This window comes from Amblyomma maculatum, chromosome 4, assembly GCF_055883805.1.
Source record: "Amblyomma maculatum isolate TAMU_Amacu chromosome 4, ASM5588380v1, whole genome shotgun sequence".
NCBI lineage: Eukaryota > Metazoa > Arthropoda > Arachnida > Ixodida > Ixodidae > Amblyomma > Amblyomma maculatum.
In genome coordinates this window covers 49,336,146-49,356,640 of record NC_139347.1, presented here as the reverse complement: position 1 = coordinate 49,356,640, position 20,495 = coordinate 49,336,146, and the positions used below count along the sequence as shown (strand labels likewise).

The window sequence follows — 20,495 nt, the reverse complement described above, 5'->3', positions numbered from 1 at the left end:
TTCTTGTTCCCGGGGATTATTTCGATAAGCCCCCTGTGCTCCCGTGGCTTAATATATGCGTAGCCCCCTTCCATTTCCGATGGAATTCAACTCTGCGCGCTATTTTATTCTTGTTCGCTCGTTGCCGCCCTTACAGCCTTCCTCGAAGATAGTTGTTACTCGTATCGTGCGTAATTAGAATTGCAAACACGGTGTTAGCTTCAAATTAGCAGTCACTTCGTAATGAACGAGAGAACCTTCGAAAACTGAGCAAAGTTCATTATGGGTGTTTGCTTCACCGGTTTTGTTGGGGATTTTAGTTTTATACACTAGCTTTCTTTTTCTTTCACAAACACCGTAACTCAGTGACGCCTAAAAAAAACTGCCGCAAGCGCTGAAGGAAAGCATGAAAACTTATATTTCTACTATTCTTCCAAATCCATGTGCATTCTAACCACAAATAAGGTAACAAGGGAGGCAGACAGGAAGGAGTGAAAATAATTTGCAGTAACGAGATCGAAAAGGAGATGGGAAGATACGCAAGCAAATGCAATTCGTGCTTCCGTTATAATATTCGTTATACTCTGCGCCTTTTGTACTGAAAATAGCGAAGACGCGCATTTCAGTATAAACAGTATAAAAAACAGAATTGATTGCTTCGTCAAACCACTCCATTCGGTTGTTCAGTGGGTCAGTCGGTTAACTATGCGCCTTTATATATATATATATATATAGTACCTCTAAAATAAACATTTTCTAGCTTCGTGCTTAACTATGGAAGATTTTATTGTTATCAAAAAATGACCTAAATAGGGCTGGTGGTAGTGACGACAATCTTTACTTGACAAACGTTTTTTTTTTCATATAGTTAGATGACAGTGGTATGATTCTCCGTTAAAAGTATTCTTCTTTTCTGCGTAGAAGATGCAATCACCCGCATTCCTGGGCAAGACTGTCCTTGGCATGGCAAGAGTGGAAGAGGAAGACCCTGCATGCCGAATTTCTTACTCCACTGCAAGACAGGCATTAACGCTAACGCAAGCGTGAACAAGAAATGACTTAGCGCTAGTTTCTACTGCATACCGAATATACATTGCGATGGAGACGCTCAGACATGATTAAGCACACGCACACGAACGCAATATTATTGTTACGTATTCGTGCTATTTTGCCTTCTCACGCTCGGTCTTTCCTTCAGTAAGTGCACGGGCACAGTCTCTATTGCTAGCTCAGGACAGGAATATTTTCTCTCACTACGTTTACGCGGCTTGAGGAATCAAATGTTTGCATTGGCTCTTCTTTTTTGGCGTCATACATGTTTCTGCTGATAACGTAGCGAGCGTGTTCACATTCTTGCGTTCTATTCTTTTCTGTGCCAATTTCCCATTTGCAGGTGCTCAGTACATAACTGACATCTGGTGGACCGTGTCGCTTTAAAAATAAAGACGAAAAAATAATTAATGATTTGTAGGTCAGGCGTTTTACTGGCTAAGTAAGGGAGGCATGAACAAACAAGAAAGGAGAAGAGCGTGCGTATGACGTCACAATAGCGGGTGGCGGATGTACCGTACTTTTTTACTAAAAGTGATTAGGCTTCCATGCGTAGGGGTGGAAAGTAGCAGTAATATTAACAAGAAAAATTTATTGACAAATAAAGGAGATTACGAGGACTTCAGCAGGTTGTGATGATCTTAATTTAGGATCTCAGTGAATATTGCTGTCTCCATAAGCAGTGGCTCCATGTTTCGTTGGGTTGTGAGATCCGAGCTGGACAGAGAGGCTTCCTCCCACTGTCCTTCGTAAAAGAGTTTTAAGGTGTTCCGCTTTCTTGCCCTTGCGCTCACACATTTCTATTTTCTATTGTTTTGTTCGTACTAATGTCCCAGTTGTAGGCGTTCAGTGGAACATAACTGGCATATGGTGTCATGGGCGAGGATCACAGCCGAGCAATGGCACCGGGGTCGCCGGCGCTGGCCGGTGGCCTCGAGCAGGGAGCGTGGCTAGGGTGAAGAAACTTTGCTGTGCCGCCTGTGGGTTGGCGTAGCATTCACAAACTCTTATTATTTTGTGATAGGTATGGCAAATAGCCCTGCATGTCCAACCTGCGAGCATGACCAGACTATAGAACACGTTCTTTATGAGTGCCCCATATACAGTGCGGAAAGACAGTGTCTCTGCCCTACGTTGGAGCGTCTAGATGGACGCCCACTCACTGAAATCAATGTTCTAGGTCACCGTCCATGGTGATCGTCGGCGGTGAAGGCCTGCCAGGCACTGCTCAGCTTCATGAAGTCCACGGGCCTGATCGATAGGCTGTGATTTTGCTATTATGGGCCGTGATATGATTGTGACGTGGTGTGATGTGATGTGACGCGATATGGCTTTGATGTGACTATACTGACTTCACTCATCCCTCTTACACATCACTTTTATATCCATTCACCCTCTTTCCGCCAATGCAGAGTAGCAAACCGGTTCCTTTTACCGGTTAACCTCCGTGCCTTTCCTCCTCCTTTTCCTCATGGCTAAGTACGTGTCGTAACCCTATTCGCACGCCTCCTTCTCTTTATGACAAAAAAGCGCTGGTTGCGATGCCGAGAAACTGGCGGTGCGGACAGCGTAACGCGTTGCTGGCTACTTTTAGACAGCGTGGTTCAATTAATAGGTTTCGCGCTCGCAACAAGAAAACCATGCGAATTCAATTTGAAAACATCGTCCCTGTCGCTTCAACGAATTGGCAATAAAGTGCTTTTCTACATGTTTTGAGTATCGTCATAACAAAATGGAGAGACATTGAAAAATTTAATGCGCCTTGTTTCCGCAGTGTAGATCATCCCGTACTGGGCAAAGGGACAACAAAAAATGCAGCTTATAATCCTCATGAGCTTACTGAATTCGACACTGGCTTTCGATGCTTCAACATCGACCTAATGCTTTGAAAGTTCGCTCTGCCTTTTAACTGCACCAGCTTCCCTAGTGGCCTCGACGGTTGAAACTACGTAGGGAACAACAATACCTGCCAACAATTGAAGCCAGTGTCTCCATTTACAGATATCATCTCTTCGAAGCTACATTATGCACCTATCTTCAGTTCTTTTCCCATCATGCATCACTGAATTATTATGCAAACTGTCCGCGCTGATTGTGCCACTTGTTATATTTCTCACTCGTTTCCTTACCTAAATGTCACCGTCTAAGGCGCCTGTATTGACCATCTACACTAACAGCATTGTTTTATTTCATACGCATAATGTTGAACATTCTTAGGTAATAAGGGCATCAAGCAGAGTACTTACTCAAAAGCAGTTGTACTTTGGAACAAGGTGACATCACTCGGAATATTTTGGCTTTAAGGCGCGATGTAACATTCACGGGTGAAAAACTGAAGCTACTGCGGTGTCATTTCTATATGGCAAAGACAATCAGTGTAAAGGTGGGAATGCACGTTACCCTACCTACACATTAAACAAGCTAAATTGCATCCTGACGAATATTTAGTAAGGAAGCACGCGAAAAAGAAAGCAATTTTATCTGTTCCTCATCGAAATGTACCCTTTAGTCGCATCTTCATATAAGTAAATTTCATTGTATCTACAACAAACTCCGCCACATAGCAGTTAGGCGGCGTACAAACGTTTAGCGTGCGTTACTCAAAGGTGGAAGTTCATCCTTTATACAATACGGTAATTTTATTAAGTAGAATAGTCTATACGGAATAGAGATAATAATAACTTCAACCGTATAACGGTATACACATATGTTCGGAACCTGGGGAATGTTCAAGAAAGAAGAAACAGTGTTGAGAAATATGTTAATATTTGAAGAAACATAGAGTTAGCATGTAGCTGTCATGGCTAAGAACGACTCCGTGCTAGAGGGAGGGGTAACATTATGCGGACACAGACCATGCGCTCTGTTGACGTGCAGACGTGTGCAAGAGAAGAAAAAAAAATACACTAAGCATGTAAGTATTTACAATTCGCGAATGGTCAAAAAACACACCTAGGTCAAAAAACACACCTAAAAGCAAACAAAATTCTATACAAGATGAAGACACGCAAGCTCTCTAAACTCCACGGGCTGAGAAACAAACAAACGAGAAGCAAACAGCAAAATAAAGTAGACTAACAACACGCGTGGCAATTTGCAGAATAAGAATACTACAAGAAGCGTCGCACAAAGTTTCTCGAGCCAAGACTGGGCGGCGAACACGGGCAAACTTTTGAGTGCATTCTCCTAAGTCGGTGTAGCCTCACAGCGCTTCCTCCTCGAGCCGTATTTTCAGGGCAGATCGCTCTCCTGGGACGTCGCGAGGGGCTGCTACTTCTCCCGCCGGAAGGTGGTCGGTTGCCATAGCACCGGCCCACTCCGCCACCGAAACAGCGCGGCTCTGTCAACATCAAACCTTAATAACCTGAAAACGGGCTCAGCCAATCGCTTTTTTTTTTTTTTACTTAAACGCACTTTCAGTTGAAGCTGCTTCTGAAGTCCCGTAGAGCCCATCGCATTTTTTGTTTGCCTACGCTATCGTTTATTGCCGCGACGCATCGATAACGCGAGTGGACAACGAGTGAGGCCTTGTAATACGGTAGTGCGCTGTTGCGTAGCCTGAGAAAGTAAGAAATAACGCCGACGCTCGACCGCCCTCACAGCTGCGCCGTGCAAACTGCCGCATATTGTCTTTCGCAGCGATTTCAAAGAAGTTTTTGAGACTGTGGCAAAAGAAATACGGAAATTATACTTACGTGGCATGAACTATAAGCACGAAAGAAAAGCTTATTGTTTGGCGTACGGGCTCAGGGTCACAAATGAGCGCAGGCTGTGGCACACTGTCGCCACTTTCGGCAGCGCTGAAAGTGAAGCCGCTATCCGGCGACAATCGAATGAAAACCGTCCCGTCGCGAACGAGCAAAAATACGAATGTCGCTAAGCTCACGTAGCTATATGCGGTGGAGGTACATTCTCAGGCGGCTGTGTAGTGTCTGCAAACAGCCGATATGCGAAGTAGCTATGTAAGTCAAGGATGCAGTGATAATGCCTTTTAGAAACGTATATGTGAAGAATTCGCAAAGCACATCGCCATGTACGTGATTGCTCTATCGCTACGCCAAAGCAGACGCCGGGCTTTCTAAGCAATGGATCATTTAATGCTGTGGCTTTAAAACTTTACAACACGGAGATCCTTTCTATCTTAAGAAACCTTTAAGGTTTTAACTGATTTTAAGGTTTTGATAATATTTGACTTAAGCTCCTTTAAGAAAGTACAAAACGGCGCATTAATTCAGTAGCCCCGAGAGAAAGTCACCGACGGCAAAGAATCGTATGGCACTTAATGCCGGTGATTTTATCGCGGAGGACGTTACGGATGTAGTTCCGAGGAATTCCCATTACGCTAGTAGTGCATAGAAACCGCACCGTAGACGTCAGGAATACGAAGTCGATGTCCACCGGTCCATTGTCTCTGACATACAGCAGATGACTAGAAGCTCGAATTCAGCTAAGATAGTGATTACTGTCAATGCATGTAATCGGCTTGAAGTTTATGCAGTTACAGCACTTTAAAATGCAGGCGGGAGCGTCAAAGCGGCAGTCTTATTGAGTCCACAACTATAGGCTGGAATATCTTATCACGAATTTGCAAAAGGCGAGACGGAAAGAGCCATATTATTAGCAGGAGGCCACTGGATTTAAGAATGCGCCGATGACTACTGCCCCGGTGTCTCCAAGATAACTAAATCGGGTGCTCAACATTGTGCTCAACATGAATAATATTGATTTAGAATGATAGCCATTCTGTATACAGAAGCTAATTTTCCTGTCGTAGCAGCAATTTGACCCAGAGCCAGTCTAAAGATCAAACATTCAAAATCGGGTCACAGTGACATCGGTGTGGACCCACAACGTTGACCGTTGATCTTAACCTTCGACCTTGACATTAAGAATCGTCCTCTGGACAAACAGCACGCCAAAACATTGCGTGATTTCCTCCTATAATGAGGCTGCCGAGCCTCTCTCGCCAGTCATGGATCAGGAGCCGAGCAGGTCGAACCGTGAAGCTGGCAATGTCCATATAAAATAACATAGCGTAGACATGATCAGTTGCGGCTCGACTTTCGGTTCAACCAAGTTGAATCGTTGTTAACTTTTTATGGCTCATTACTTGCTTTGGGCAACCGATTTTTTTTTTTTTTTTGATGCTGTTAAGTAATTAGGGCGATTGCTTTGAATCTCAGTTCTCAGAAAGTTTGGCTTTGTCGGCTTCGTAAGCGCAAAATCACAAGCGGTCATCTGACAGTTGGCAAATGGAAGGTGGCATAACCAAACCAGTCGTTGACTGGCCGGCGCATTTTGTGACGTCACGAGGCTACATGAAATGGCCTATTTAGCAGAAGATGCTAGATAGGGCAACTCCTTCGCGATGCGAGGGTGAGATGAGCATAAAATTTGTGAGCAATCGCGGCAGCGGAAGCCCCGCCATTGCTCCGCAGCGGTCCCGTACTAGGCACACCACTAAGCGAATATCACATGACAGCATTCTGCAACACGACCGTGCTGTCTAGAGCTGACGATGCTGTTGCAAAGTTATTAAGGTTAACTGGATTCGAAGTTTTTAACGATGAACTGGACAAGAAAGGGGAAATTCACTTATTTTGGTCATGTATATTGTGATTCTATGTGTTACTTATCGAATGTAGACAAACACCACCAAGAAACTGCAATTTTGAAGCATTAATCGATACGTGCCTCCTTTCTAGCATACGGAACTCATAATACGCGTATACGGGCTGCTACGCATCGAGATGCGGCCGTGGAGCACGTGGGCTATCGTCAGCACCGAGGCCTGTATGATGCAAGCGTACTGAATACACTAAAAAAAAAACAACAAAAAACCTTACGCAGTACGAGCGACCCCTCTCCTCTACTTGCAGTTCGAGGCTGGCATTCGAAATGAAGCTCTGAGCGTTAATTTACTACACATGTGCATTACTGGACAGATAATTCTGTTTACGGAACATGCTATCGTGTATTCCCAACCGAATTTGCCTCAAGATTCGAAAACGTTGCTCCATTGAATATGGTCGTTTATTAAGTTGGTTCTTATCTATGTGAGAGGAAAGTGCGTCCACGTGTTGCACATTTACCCTCAGAGGTGCTTGCGTTGTAGTCTTGATATTGTCTCATTTCTACGGCAGTTGAATGACTGTGCTGAGAAATAAGGCGCTTCATTCATTACCATAAAGTCATCTAGCCTCTGTCCCCTAAGACATCATTACTACTGATAAAAATCAGCCGCGCTTGTACGCTAACAGTAATGTTCTCCTTCGATCGGCTAGAATATATGCATAGTGGGTATGTATTACTTACTATATCATTAGACGGCATGGACGTGGACGATAGACAGCTAGACAAAACAACGTTGACATTAGTGGAAACTGCTCTTTGAATTAATTTAATGGTATGTAATGTAACAACCATCCGTTTTAGGTTTACATGAAAACTCAAGTATACAGCTTTAGCCTAAGCGGCTCTATTCTTGTTCCACTTAACAAAGCAACACTCATGGGCTCATTGAAACAGGCTTCTTTCGAATTTTCGCGTTGTGTTAAGCGGCTTTCACTTCACCGCAGTGTCCTTGCTTTGGCAAGTTTCTGGCAAAGAACCTTAAATGGCCTCCTTCATCGTTGAATTTAACATGGACTTTATTTAAAGATTGGTTCTAGGATCATAGTCGGGACGAGCGCCTTCGGAGAGCTGTATTATACATGACTGCTTATAATGACCTGTCGCAGAAAAGCTTGGTTCGCGGTCGTCGGCGTTGAACGAAAAAAAAAAAAATATTAAGCGACCGTTTAGACTCACTAAGCAAAGGTATAAATAAAGCTAAGTTTTGTTTTTAGCTTTGCTTTTCTAAATTTTGCCACTTTTTTCTGAGTATCTGAGGAGGGCTTATGATTTTATTAAAATAGATGAGGCCTATTTAAGGTCTTTAGGGACACTTTCTCAGAGGATTTGGAGATAATGAAGACGTCATCCGCAACCTAGCATGAAAGACTTGCACATTAACATGTATAGAAACCAGATACCGAGATGGAGCACTGGTCTTATGCAGTGTGCCTCAGCCTGGGCTCAAAACGAACTGCCGGCGGATGCTTGTTCGAGCAGTGGTTCTAATGAGGCTTCAGAGACATCCCAGCGAGATGAAAGCACGCGGCTTGTAATGTTCTGGCATTAAAATCGTGATTTGTCGACAAGATCCTGACGTCACATCCACATTGCCCCACACTGAAATTTCAGACAGCCTACTAAGCTTATGTTGAACGTTACGTCACACTTGGAATTAGTTACAAGGCATGACAGGTACTACAAATTAAATGGCATCGATATGTTTCAAATAATTCCTATTTATAATAAAATTAATTTCGCGTCAATAATTCCATGAGTCATTTGAACCCAGCACTCTTGACAGACTTAGCAGTATACAAATAATTGTACAGAAACTAAAGTAATTTATTACCTTGTCTGGTAATGTAATGTAAAAATAATTATGTTCCCACTTTCGCAATTTAGTAATGCGACGAATTCTTTAGGGCAGTAATTACGCAGCAAAATCACTTAATTTCTTCGTAAGCGGTAATGACACGCGGCAAGCCTGGTCCAGTGTAATGATCGACAAGAAGAGACAAAATTGAGTCTTGGAGTCCCATGTATACTGTGTGCATCCTGGCTTGTCCTGTAACTTAATGCGGGTGTCCTTTGGGTAGGCGGAAGTCCGCGAATTGCGACCGCTTCCCTAGCAGCCAGACGCAAAGCGCCGAGGGACCGCTGAAAGGGACTGGCGCAGGACGGTGTTCAATACTAGTTAGGAACCTGGTTACGGCGGTTCCTGGTTACAGTTATCGCTACAGCGTGGGGGCGGGGGGGGGGGGGGGGAGCGATAAGCGCGAAGGCCGCTGGTGCGAATGTTGCCAAGACCGATGCCTCGGGCCATCGAAGAAATAAATAACCAGCCTCGGAGGAATTCAAACGGTGCACGGAGACAGCTAGGGGCGGAAACAAGGCGTCGGGTTCGACGTTCGGTTGTGCCTTTAGTGCAATGGACGTAACGAGTGTTAAGCCATGTTTCTGCTTTCGTTGCTGTTGTCCTATGAATGTAATGTAGCGCGCAGTAGGAGAGAAGTGCGAGCGAATAAGTGTCTAGGGCAGAATCGGGCGGTAAGAGGAAAGAACGTGCGCTTCGCGTCTGGAGAGAGGTTTGTTTTCTTCGCTTACTTGCTCCAGTTTTTGTATGCACAAAAAACCGAAAAGTAGTTTGGAGTAATTGCACGACTTTTTGGGAGTAACTTCTAACACAGTTTCTTTTTAGAGGCAGCGACTGGTAATGTAATTAAATACATTGGTGCGATAAAGTAGTAAGCTAAACATTTCGACAGATTTGCCTGTCTGGTTGGGTTGATAACTAAATAAGACTTGAAATTTCTCCAACCAACACTTTTATTTTATAAAACCCGACGTTTCAGAAAAAAGTCGCCAGCGAGCACATCTGCACCTGCGGCACCCTCACTCGTCTAAACCCCCCTCCTTCCTTCTCATTCCTTTCACACACATTCCACCCCCTCCCCATTCTCCCCCCCCCCCCACCTTCTTCTCCCCCTCGACCATTCCTTTACTTATAGCTGCACGCAGCCCCGCGTCATGCACCCCTGAAGAAGGAGCCGAGCCGGCTCCGAAACGTCGGGTTTTATAAAATAAAAGTGTTGGTTGGAGAAATTTCAAGTCTTATTTAGATAAAGTAGTAACCATTGTAATTTAATTTCTTTTTCTTTCCATGTTTAGGCCTTGGTTGGCGAACCACAAGGCATGCTTGCATGGTTGGGGAACAATCGAGTGTTATATTAAATATAACACTCGACCCCTGACACCAGATATATATATATATATATATATATATGTGTGTGTGTGTGTTCGGTGACTGGTTATTAGGCGATATTATATATGAGGGGACTGTTTCACGGCTGTATACTAATGAGTATATATCAGTAGATAGAATTACCACATGCCGCTGTCGCGTCATACCCGTAAGTGAAGTGCCCCTCCTTTCTGCCGTGAGGACGTCTTAATTAACCGATGGATGAAATTCTATTTGCACCACTTTCCAGAAACACAAAAAGGCAGAACTATTCTTCTCATTACGTCACACACTGTATGACAAATAGCTCAATAATGCCAAACTTTAACCGCCATTTGCAGTGCTCCTGTAGACTTCATTACATAAGTGAGCTCTGGGTTTCACAGTGCTACATAAAACGTGTGAGACGGAACATGGAACCAGTGACGCGTGAGTGCAATCATTCCGGATAAAGCTGATTGCCTTTTGCGAGACGAACACATCAATAAAGCTGCATGTCAGAGCATTTAAGCATCAGCAAACAGTACAAACATTCGCGTTAGCATGCTAACAAACTTATAGCATGTGTTATATGCAGAAACATGACTCGGAGCGCAGTATACGCCTTACTTTCATTGACAGCGCTGAAGTAGTGTGCGTTTGCTTACTTCATCTACGTGATTTTTGAACAAAATTACAGTGCCGAATCAAACTTTGACAGCTATTCGTATATCGCCCCGCCCTCACCTATCCTCCGACTTTCAAAAGCGTGTGTTAAAAAATCACGGAACACGCTATTTCAGCTCGTGTATCCATCTTCCTAGCATCCATCAAATATTTGCACCCTAATCAGCATGATTATCTGAAAGGCCCTCAATGCGACACCAAAACTCGCGCGTTTTTCTGAGGGTATTAGTTCTAATTTACACCTAAATGTTCTAATTGGTGAAATTTCCTTAGATATGAAACGAAATGTTTTAATAAGGTTCCCCGAAAGCGACGAAATGTTCGAGAGGGAATTTTAATGCTTCGATGTCTAGTGCATCAGTGACCCCTATATACAGGAAAAGCAGCAGCAACAAAGCACGGGCGGAAGCAAGAGAAACATAGCAACAAAATAATTATAAATAGCTAAGCATTATCATTGTTTGTTTTCTTTTGCCATAGTGATTTAATCAGTAAAGACTAATCGGCTAACATTTTGATGATTTTCATAATTGGCTTGAGAAACAAAGTGTGAGTTCACAGGTTGTAAACCGTTTAAAAAAGCGGCTAGCTATCAAGTTCCCAGCAATATAATATTTGTGTAGCTTTATTAATTGGCCTTGAAGGAATGATCTCACGTGACCAGCTGCTAGTTTAAATCACTCGCCCAGTGTGCATACAAAGCTTAATTGAAGAGAGCGTTCTAAAGGAAAGCGGACTTTGTTATGGACTTTGTTATATTTGAGACGCGTCATGGGACTTTGAAGTGATGCCGCTATAATGTGCTAGATTATTTTATTGCGAGAGTTATGGACGGTCAAAAATTTGCGTAAACGCAAAAAACATTTCCAGCTGTTTTTCGGGACTATCGTCAACTTTCTCTCTGACATGTTCTTGCTTTGGACAATAATTAAAATGTGAGATTAGTAAGACTAAAAAGCAAAATTAGTAAGATTTGTAAATTTTGGTGAAAGAAAAAATATTGAAGAATAGGCCAGGTGGCCTTCAACAGCCCTCAGCTGGTTTCACTACGCTAGGGCATATCGTATTTTTAAAAGTATGTTGAGTTTCACCTGGAAGCAGCCTTGGACACACTGAAGAAAATAAGTAACCGACTAGGAGAAAAATTACTCCAGCTAAAACGTAACTAATTACATTGGTTAACTGCAGCCCTAGGAAAATAAATGAATAATTACAGGACAGTAATCAATCTATATTGCGCTACGTTTGTTCAAAATTAGCTGTTATAACAGAAACTCACCTTAACTGCAATGAACTAGTGAAACTCTCTTGAAAATGTATTACATGTCGTTAGTTTTCAACAAGGGTGGTTTTTCAAAGTGGTCGCTGCTTTTGCAACGTTTCCCTCGATACGTGATCAGCCTCTATTCTAAGCATTTCTCAGTGTAAGCGCTAGAGAATAAGATGGGGTTATACCGTACGAGTATCGTACACACCCGCACAATGCTTCGATGCTAGTTTCTTCGTCCTCTGTAAAGCCCAGTGCTTCGTTATTGGGCCGTAAAAATGAGCTGCAGATAAGGCCAGTGAAAAGTTGAAAAACTTGTCTTTCGGCAACGTCAGACGCGGCTTCTCGTGTGGAACCATACCAAGACTGGTTGACTTGTTCGTTCAGATGGTCGGGCAGTGGAGCTCCCCTGACACTAAGCAGCCAGTCGCGGTGACGTGCAGGCAACAATTTGATTCAACCTTATTGTTACAGACTCTTCGTCTTTGTAGCCTTTTCTGCATCGAGGTAATTATTTACAGGTGATTAGTTACAAAAATTGAATTACACAAAAATTTGCTGTTTGAAAAAAAAAATACTGAGTTTATTACAAAATTGCACAAAGATATAGTTAATTACAAGTAATCGTTTGCGTAGAACTCCGGCTGGGAAACCTTCAATACTTGTGACGCACTCAACTCCTCTCCTAATCTAGTATTTTTACTGATGATCGCATTTATTTACAGCCCCATATCCCATACTTAACCTTATTCCTAGCAAATTTAGCTCTCCAGAAGGATATGGGAGAAGTCGAGGAATGGTTTAGAAATTGCTTAATTACTCTTGATGTTAAAAAGCACTAATTGCCTTCCACAGATCTCAATATCGGTCTTCGCACAAGTAATTACTAAAGGGAACTGCTATCTCTTCGGTAATTTCTTCGAAATAATTAAGCGTCAAATTTCAAGGAATCTTAGATCGTTTTCTCACATAACAAATTTTACTAATTAAAGACGCTGACTGCATCTCTGCCTTCTTTGAAGGTGACATACGTCATGCACCACCTTCGGCGAAACAACTCGTATAAAACTCGTGTATGGTCCAAACGGAAGTACGCCTGCGCTGGGGGTATCCGCATGTTCAAAACCTAATATATACCACATAATCAGCAAAAATCGCGCAGATAATTTATCTCTTCCGACTACCCTCGCGATACAAGCGTCACTAATTTAAATGTTAAAGCGGGTCTTTCAAGCATACAAGTTCGCCGTAAAATGTCTAGACTGTGTTTATTTCATGCACATTATCATGCCTTATCACATCGCACCCCGCTGATCACTCCAATTATTCTGACTTCAGTCGCATATCAGTCACGATTTGGACGATTATCCACCACGCGCCTAAATGACAACGCGCCTCAAGTCTTTTAAGTCGTCATAACTGGAGAGACACAGCGCGGGAACAAAGGAGGACGACGACAAGACGCGACAAGAGCTAACTTTCAACACCAAGGACAGCCATCGACTGGAACAATCTTTCCGCTGACATAGATATCATACCCCATTTCAATCCAAGTCGCTTCGAAACCACCATAGCACAATGTTTCTTTTTATCCTGTCTAGCCCATCCCTCAGGTAAACCCCGAACCACTGGAGTTTCATATATTTAAGAAATAAACGAGCTGAACTCTAATTTCAAATGTGAATTCGCCATTTTTTTTTCTTTGGGGCAATATTTTAAATAACATCACACATTCCGAATGTCTCATCGAAGCATACGGAAATGATCCGATTCGAACCAGTATAAACAATTATTCTTAGTCGGAAAGCAAACAACCACTTGACCTCGGCACAACTGCATGTTGCAAGCATGTAAAGGTCACAGAGGTTGTAACCCCTGACATACTGAGCGCGCTGTTTATTTTGAAGGGCACTTTTCAACAAGGCCTCGTACGTAGTAACACACTGACCCAATTCCTGCCAAGTGCGAACACCATCCCTAACGAGGCAGCTGGAAGTGGTCGTCCTCGTAAAACGGTTGGCCGTAAAGTCGGCGTCGTCACAGGCCGTCGCGGCCGGGTGGTTTGAAGACCAGACACCGTCACGCAGCTTGCTACAGTGACAACGCAATAACCTGACAAGCGAGCGCTTGGGGCATCGCAGTGGCACAGATTTCAAACAACACAATGCGCCTGTGACCATCAGAGCTGTGTCGACCCAGCCCCTGCTAAGTGAACTAACCATGAATGTGTACAAAGGGTAAATAGAACTATTCAGTTAGCGAATCAATGTCACATCGAATGGAAGCCCTATTCAGATGCCTGAAGGGCTGATGATTATAACATAAAGCGGCAGAAGAAAGTTTGCATCACAGAAAAAAACAAACAACAAAGATCGAAGCTTTATTTTGGAAACAAAATGCGGTATTGACAGAAGTCCTTGTTGAATTTGTATTTTTAACGAAAATCGACTATGTTGGAACGAATTCTGACAGCCATTAATATATCCCCTCGTGACCATCTCACCCTTTCTACAAGTCACCAAAGGGCTGCCAAGGACTACACATTAAGTTCAGTATTTGTCCAGTCCAGGGACACGTATTTCTAAAGTTGTTGAAGCATAGCGGCAGGAAACGTGTCTGTATTAAAGGCAAGGTTCTTTTCTCTGGCTTTTTGTGGCTAAGCGGGCGTGAGGTGATAAGGCGTCAGCGTTCTTATTGGAGACAGCGGCCAGCCACGAAATGTTTGCCGGCGGTCGACTTCTGAATTCACTTATAGATTAGCTGACACTACCTCTGGCTTTCGCAGTGCTATAGGAAGAGAAAAGAGCTTTGTTGACTCGAATGTATATATAGACCAAGTAGGCGCTTAGGCCCCCGTTCGACCGCGCTGCCCTGAAACGTTTATCAGTCTATTCCGGTCTGCTGCTATGTTTCCGTGAGGCACAACAGATGCCGTGCTAGTTTTGGGGTTTGACGAAAACACTCAAGAGTCGCCAATAAGATGTCTTTCAAATGTGGCTCGGCATGTTGTTAACTACGCTGATATGGGTGGCGTGCACCAAGTGGCGTGCATGCTTGGCTGCCGCCCGTATATTTTGCTTGACATAAGTTTTTGCTTGCGAACTAAAAAATTGCACTATAAGCTGCGATGAAACTCGAACGTGACCTTTCAAGAAATCGAAGGAACACTTTATACCGCATTTATCATTTCAGCTGCGGTAAGAAACAGCCAGCCATGAGTCGTGTGTTTACGAAAATGGTTCCGCGAAGTAGATGTGAACGTTTATCACGTAGATATATAAATGCATTTCCCCGCCTAGTCGTTAAGGCCAGCGTCGATGTTATCGTCTTCGAAAGAGGCCCATCAGTCCATATACCCAACTATTTATTTCATGGTAAATATATACGTTTACACGATGACATTAAGGATCTCGTGTCGCAGAAAGCCAGCGTTGGCGTTGTTGACGTTGGCCATGAGCAAAAAAACCGTGGCTGAGGTATAACCCCGCTAAACCTAGTCAGGCGAAGCGAAAGCGTCATTTCGCTTGGTTTTGCTTTGGATAGGCTTTAACGTGGCTAGTCAAGCGAAGCGAAAGTGTCGTTTTGCTTATTAAGCTTAGGTTTCGAAATCGACAGACATGGTTTTTTTACAGGAATTAAATTGCCGAGACTATGGAGGCGAGGACGCCGTCAGCTACAGAAGGGAACACGTGGTGCTGTATCTGCCGTCAAAGGTCATGTGGTGGCTCACCATATGTGGCACCATTGTTAGACTGTATAATCACACTATGACTTCTGGCTCGTTCAAGGTCAAGCGGCCTTCCAGGTTGATCTTGGGTTATACATGGCTTAGTGAAGCTTTCGCTTTAAAATCAGAATATATCGATTAGGTGAGTTGGCGGGAATTTCAAAAAGATCATTATGTTCACGTGACGACACTCGTGGGTCGAAAATGGAGAAAGCGCAACATGTGGTGTTAATTAAAGATCTAACTTATTTCTAGAAACAAATCAATTTGCTTAGATAGACGTTTTACGTTTTACACGAACCCCGGCTGTTGAGCATTACACGCTACCACCTGGTGCATGAAAAGCAGGCTTGTGGGGTTTATAAGTATGTCGTATGACCTTTCATGTAAAGTAGTATCTTATGGCTGTATTGTAAGGAATGTGCGTGCTATTAGAGATCAGCAAAGGCCGCCATCTAGTCATTACCCTGCAACGAAATCAGGAGTCCCCAAATTTTTGTAGTCTTCTTTGTTTTAAAATTGAGTTCTTTTTACAGTTCCTCAAGCAGCACTTGATTCAAGATATACCTGATCAAAGCAGGTGGCTGATTTTGCTTCTTTCGCTTGTGCACGTGTGGGCAGTTGTCGTTATAGCTGAAGTAAACTGTGTGATGGTTAGTGCTTTTGGTAGTTTAATGTTAATTTAATACCTAAACCTGTGATGTTTGCGTACCCTTGCTGTATATGTCTGGCATGTTTGCGCCCTATACAGTGGAGTCAGTCTTTTCATTAGTGTTGTTTGTTGCCTCGAAGCCTATGAAAGAGCTTTGTTTAAATAAAAAAAAAAAATAAGGCAGCTTTAGATGAGCGAATAAATGTTTGCAGATCGAATAAAGTCGGAGAGGGAGTTAGGATGCGGTCCCCGATTACAAAGAGTATATGAGAACGGGTTACCCGGGGGCAGACTCGTTGTTTCCGCGCCTGCCGGATCCTCATTGGCTTCAGCGCCGGATAAGCCTATAATTGGTTCAGCTGTCTGCTTGACTATTTTGGCCGACATTATTCACTTGGTATCCCGAACCTCTTCTTCAGCCGAGGTGGCCTTAGGAAGTTAAAACAAAACAAAACAAAAAAAGTAATAAAGTTCGGAGTTTACTCGGAGTTTACTCCCCCAGCAGCCTGCGGAGCAAAGTTGCAGCTTCTAAACTATTGTTTTAAAAGCGATTGCCCGGCAAGTAGTTTTATTAGTACAGTAATACCAGTTGCGTAAGAAAATGAAAGGGGGTTAATCTAAATTTCTCTCGTTCTTTTTTTTTTTTTTTTCATTTCAGGAGGCGATTACCTTCTGGAACGTCTGCCAAGACAAAGACTGCATCAACGTTGCTCATCGAAGGCACGTGCTTCACCGGTCAATAAAGGGCACAAACAATCACCAAATCGACAAGCAACAAGAGTGTTCCGGGCCACTGACCCGCGTGGCCATATGTTTTAAGACTTTCGACTGGATGCTCCTGAACAAAACCACGGCTTCAGAACGATGTGACTAAAAGCAATCAGCGTGGTACTGTACGTTTACGCTTAACGTATGCTCCGGCTTTTCAAGAACGCCGCCATGTTGTCCACTATTCCCTAAAGATGCGGGTACAGCAGCTGCGTCGACGCACGGTATATGTGATAGCACAATAGACCCGAGCGTAAGCTATTTTTTATTCCTAAGAGGCTTCGCGTATCAGATTCTTAAGAAATACAAAGATGGAATATGGTTACAAGCGTTAGTGAGCCAGGCCTTAAACGTCACATGAAAATAAGCAACGCTGATATTGTTTAATATCCTACTCTATTCCTAAAGTCGACAGCCAGCATAGAGTGCAAGTAAATATTTCACACGAATTCTTAATCGAAGACACCACGGAATGAGGTTGTATTATTTAAAAAAAAAAAAAAAAAAAACTAGCTGGGTCTTGGATTAAACACAGAACTTGAGTAGCGTGAGGGGAAATATGACAGAAAACACAGAGTCAATAGGGAACACTATGATGTGCATTTAATATTGTATTACGAAAAAAGTTTTGACGCAAAATAATTTTCGCGTTTTATCAGCTGAAAACGTGAGTTCTGCTTCCGGGACAACAGCTGTGTTTGCAGTATAGAAAACACGTATCAGCACACGTGCCGTGAACAGCCGACTTAAACGAGTTTCGGTTTCGCTATCCAGAAGCTGGCAGCTTGCACTTTACGTCATTCACGAGTTCGTAATGCCGCATGAAGACAAAGCTATGGCGACAACGTCCCGCCACGAGCAAGGTAGATTGTGTCAGTATCGAAGAACTAGGCTGTGTAGAACGAGCCACCAGACACAATTTTCTCCCGATGTCATTGGCACTATTACTTAAATTTAGGCTCCATGCTACAGCTCGACTGCATCCCATTAGCACCTTAAGGCAAAAGTAAATAGCTATCACGTTGGCTGCCACTCAGAGTTCGATGGCATTACATTCCTAATCCTGACCGCCTGTACACATAACAGGTTTTCATTTTGAAACTTCTGTGTTTTTGTGGTTTTAGAATATAACAGGAGGCTAACTTTTGCCATCAAGTAATGCATGAGCATGAATTCCAAAGTCCAGATGCCATTTTCAGATTGTTATGGTTTAATTAATGGGAATTGTGTTTAATCTCATGTTACAATTTCGCTATTGACAAAGCGTAAAATTCTTTAAAGGGTCAAATTTTATTGAAAGCAAGAAAAGGCACGCCTTTAAACGGACAACTGCTTATTAAGGTAGATGGTGTCAGTGTTGAAGAAACGGCAGATACGGAGGTCAAGAGTGACAATGTGTTCAGAAAAAGAAAGGCTCTCGTTTTGTACATTAGCTGCCATCCCATACAGTAATATCGATGGTGATCGACATGGTGACAGAAGTAATCCTGCACGAGCGGATACTTACGAGGACAATTTTGGCGTAATATTTGTTTTTCCTCGTTCCGTTACCTTCGAGACAACGACTCTTCCCCAAGTTACTACTTGTTATCGCGGTACTTAATGTTTCGGCGAAAAAAGACTCGCGTGGTGAGGAGGCCCACTGAATGTTGTGCGTGCTTGTGGTGTGCTCGTTGATGTGTCTTTATACAAAGCATACCGCGCGGCGCGGTCCATCGAGATTCAGACGTCACAGCCAGCAACGACTTTCGGAACATCAGAAAGCGTGAGTGTATCAGCAACAATTTCACCCGCGCTCACAGAAGAGGACGCTACTCGCCGTGCATGGAGCCACCGTCGCTTTGCGTGTGCGTTCAAGTGCGCGAGTGAGTGTGTGCGTGTGCGCGTATCTGCCGGTTGTGAAAGGGCAAGAAAGGGAGCGTCATCTGCCGGGACTGTGCGCTCCCATTTGGGGACCGCGCGGTGGCCGCGTGCCATGCAATACCTCCGAGACACGACCCGGCAACGAACCAACGAGCCGAAGACACCTGGACCCAAGAGACTGCCGCTGTGCACTGAGCAAGGGCCAGGTCGGGACATCGACCCCACCCCCCTCCTATTCCCCCATCTCCTCGTGTGTCCTGTGACACTCTTTCCTGCTGGGTGCACCTTCCTTCCTTGCTGCGCGAGCCGAGTGTGTCAAGAAGAGTTACAGAGCGGTCTTCGGGCGCAACGAGCAAAGTTTCTTATAGCGAGCTGACGGGAGTCCAGAAGAAGGAAAAAAGAAAATATATATATCGAACAGCGTAGTAAGCTAACGGTAAATTTTAAAACCATGCTGTGACCAAAAAGCTCCCTCTTTCTCCGGGCGGGGCAGCTAATTAGAACACGGTGGAACCCCGGCAAATGTCGGTCACGTATAAAAAGAAAGACTAAATCGACGTGAGAGCACAAGTATTAAAAGAGGACTGCGTGCGGGGCAAGACCGGCCCACGAGGATGTTGGCCGAAAATAAAAGTGGCAAGACCAAGAGCAATCGAAGGAAAAAGCAGAAACGAGCAGCCTGTAACGATTCTTAGGGTAGGGAGTAAAGAGAGAAAGAAAGTGAAGAGGGTGTTCCTCGCGAGAAGCCGCGAAAGGTGGTGATGTGGAAGCGCCCCCATGCAGGCCGCTAATCCGCGTACCCTACCCGGGGATCTCAGGAAGGATTTCAACGGCGACAATGGGTCATCGTGGGGCCAGCGGGCCTCATCCATCTTGCTCGGGAAGGAAGAGTGTCAAATTACGTGCGAATATTAAAACATGTTTTGTTTTCCTTACGTCCGGTGCATAATGATGACTTGCGCCGTTCCACCCAGCCTTGTCTGCCTTGCTTCTATCTCTCTGTGTTTTATTTCGTGTCCTACTTCGGCATGTTTGCATTACGATATTTTATTTTGCAAGCGCACCTCGTTACGTATTCACTGCACGCAAGGGAATCTCACCCCTTCGCTGCAGCCTAGGCCTCAGCCGGGCGCCTCGAGTGCGATCCAGCCGACAGGTATGAGTTGCTTCCAAAGTTGTTCTCGTTGCGCTGTGGCGTAATCGATCTGGTAAAGAGCGCAGCAATGCTCAAAAAGTTTGTCACAGCAATAATTCAGAACAACTGAATTGATCGTGTCAAGAAAAGTGTCAGGGTTCAACCTTTCACAAATTTCATTTTGAGCGGGTCTTTAAAAAGCAAAGTTGGCCGCAGTGGCCTCAGGGCGAAATTATTACTGGACCTGAATGTGACTTTATCTCAAGAAATCATGAGTGTCTGAGAAGCCGTAGTAAAGAACCCTAGCTGAGTTACTTGAAAATATAGGGCTCTTGAACAAGTTCCGAAATGTCCGTAGACGATTGTAATTGCACTTAGACGGTAACTGTAGTCCCATACTTCCCAACGCATACGCAGCAAACCTGTCGTGATATCTGTATTTATTGCTGTGCAAAGCAGGCCACTGAGCATACTACAGAGGTGACACTGGGAGAAAATGTACCGATCTATGTGACTCAGATGACGTCTTCG

At 43.9% G+C, this 20,495-nt stretch overlaps 1 protein-coding gene across 1 annotated transcript in view; it reads left to right on the top strand.

Annotated features, from left to right (window-relative positions):
* The window catches only part of LOC146190952 (uncharacterized), an 80,167-nt gene extending 60,437 nt beyond the window's left edge, over nt 1-19,730 (top strand). Inside the window, exon 4 of the mRNA XM_084601354.1 lies at nt 16,857-19,730. The gene's annotated coding sequence lies outside the window, so the exon portion shown is untranslated. The remainder of the gene's footprint in view (nt 1-16,856) is intronic.
* Nucleotides 19,731-20,495: the final 765 nt, after the last annotated feature.